The sequence below is a fragment of the Heloderma suspectum genome, chromosome 6, assembly GCF_057233095.1.
Source record: "Heloderma suspectum isolate Gila_16-S chromosome 6, 16-S_ref, whole genome shotgun sequence".
Lineage (NCBI taxonomy): Eukaryota > Metazoa > Chordata > Lepidosauria > Squamata > Helodermatidae > Heloderma > Heloderma suspectum.
The window spans coordinates 44,488,788-44,491,437 of NC_139463.1; positions in this window are offsets into that span (position 1 = coordinate 44,488,788).

Below are 2,650 nucleotides of genomic sequence, written 5' to 3' on the forward strand. Positions count from 1 at the left end.
ACTTGTCCTAAGAAAATGAAGAGAATGAAGAGAAGAGAAAAATGAAGAATGAAAATGAAGAGAAAATGGAGAGCCAGTGTAGTGTAGTGGTGAGAGTGACGGACTGGGAGCCGGGAGATCCGGGTTCTAGTCCCCACTTGGCCATGGAAGCTCACTGGGTGACTTTGGGCCAGTCACAGACTCTCAGCCCAACCTACCTCACAGGGTTGTTGTTGTGAGGATACAACAGTGAGGAGGAGGATAATGTAAGCCGCCTTGAGTTCCTTGCGAGAGGGAGAAAGGCGGGGTATAAATGCAATAAATAAATAAATAAACAAAGAGAAATAGGAATGAAGGCCAGGAGAATGACACTGACATGTTGGATGAAGCCTGACTTTTAAACAAAATAGCGAGACTATAATTGTTCTCTTTTAAAATATAGTTTGGATCATAGCTAGACTTCCACAAAAGGAAGGGTTCCTTCCCCAGTTCTTTGCAGTATATTCTAAGGTGAAGGGGGAATAACTGAAAGTCATCTCCTCCCCTTCACTGGTAGAAGCGTTCTGTGACTTGAACTCTGTTCAGGGGATGCTACTGCCAGTGGGAGTAAATTCAGGATCCCAGCCAATGCCTCAGTGATGGTTTGGGATGCCATTATGGGAAGCAGAGATCTGATCCATGGGAACCTTACTGAAATTATTGGTACACTCACAAGAGCTCCTTTTGCACAGTTCCTGTTCTGCTCAACTGGGCTTGTACAGAATGTCCCCATGGATTGGGCCCTATGTTAATTGCAGGGCAGTATGGGTGTCTGTGCCTTTTGGGGCGCAATCCTATGCATGATTAGATGGAAAAAATTCCTCAACTCCCAGCATTTCCAGAATGCTGAGAGTTGTAGGAGTTTTTCCATCTAAACATGCATAGGATTGTGCCCTTAGATTCTCTACCCTAGGCACCAAAATGATTTGGATTCTGCAACAAAAATATGATTAAGAGCCAATGGCTTCTTTGGTGATCTTTGGTGTTGCCAATGTAACCATGATACCATAGTCAACATATTGGGACAACACAGTCATGAGCGATTGTAATGATAATGCTGTCATTAGCCTATGACCACATATTGTTAGAGACAACCATGTTCCTAAACATTTACACTGTCAGACCTCTTCATGGAGAAAATGCCAACCTCTCTGGCCCGTTCTAGGTAAGATGGAAGTGGCACAGTGGTACATTTTGAACTGTAGGTGCTCCTCATGACAGCTCCCATAGCTATGCCCCATGGAGAGTCCAAAAATGCAGGCAGCTGTGTTGATCCATATGTATCTCTCTCTGTATCTTTCTGTGTGTGTCTGTATATATATATATATATGTTGCTGGGAAAATCCGTATCTCCCTAGTTACTGTGAAGATTGTAGCTTAGCTTAACGGAAACAGGGAAGTCTGGGGGTGGGGGGTGGCAGGTGACGCCATTGTTCCTAGTAATCAAAAATATGTAAAGAATGTATACACCTGCATGGAAAGCCATGATTCTGAAATTAGAAGCCCTGCTGAAAGCATCTGGTAAGGACAGGAGTGAAAAACAAAATTGTTGTTGTAGTTTACTGAAGACTGCCCAGCCATCCGGAAGATACGGATGGCGTTTTCTTGGAACAGATGACAAAACTTTCAGTTCCAATGCTATGGTTCAGAAGTAAGTCAGAATTCAGTGCAATTGTGGCTGCACTCCTATACGCATTTGCAGGGTGTAAGGAAGTATCAGTGTATTCAGAGGAACTTATTTCTGCGTAGATATGTATAGGATTGCACTGTTATTTGCAAGTATGTGTGCATGGGGCTGCAGCCGCCTAAATTGTCAGGCTGCTTCTGCCCTTCCGCATTCTGGCCAATTGAGTACAAATGCACTGGACTGACTTCGACTGGCAAGCACTTTAATATTGATAAATATTAAAATAGTTCAGATAAAATCATTGAAGAAGTTGAGGCTGCAATCTTTACATTCGTAGTGCCAGTGTGGTGTTGGACTGGGAGCCGGGAGATCTGGGTTCCAGTCCCCACTCGGCCATGGAAGCTCACTGGGTGCCTTTGGGCCGGTCACACTCTCAGCCCAACCTACCTCACAGGGTTGTTGTTGTGAGGATAAAATGGAGAGGAGGAGGAGGATTATGTATGCTGCCTTGGGTTCCTTAAAGAGGAAAAATGGCGGGATATAAATGTAATAAATAAATAAAAAATAAATACTTGGGAGTAAAGCCCCATTTAATAGAGTGGGTCTTATTCCCAAATAAAGATGCATAAGATTGGGCCGGCTGTAAATAACTGGAATCCCATGGCGGCATTTCAGTTCTATGTGCCCACCCCGCCTCGCGTATTCTCGCCGTGGGACGGGGAAACTGACTGGGACGACAGAATCCCAACCACGCTACGCTGAGCATCTCCGGCGCCTCTGGCGTGAAAACGGACGCATGTTCCTTTAAGGTGGGGACATAGCCACGAACTACATTTCCCAGAACCCTTCATGGGGAAAGCCTTCGGTTCGCGTCGAAATTTCGCGTCGCTCCCGCCCGCCTTAGTGGGCGGTCGTGGCCTTCCGCCAATCAAAGCGCGCGCGGGAGGCGGAAATGGGCGGTGCCTAAAGGACGAGCCAATGGAAGGGGCGCCCGCTCCGCTCTTC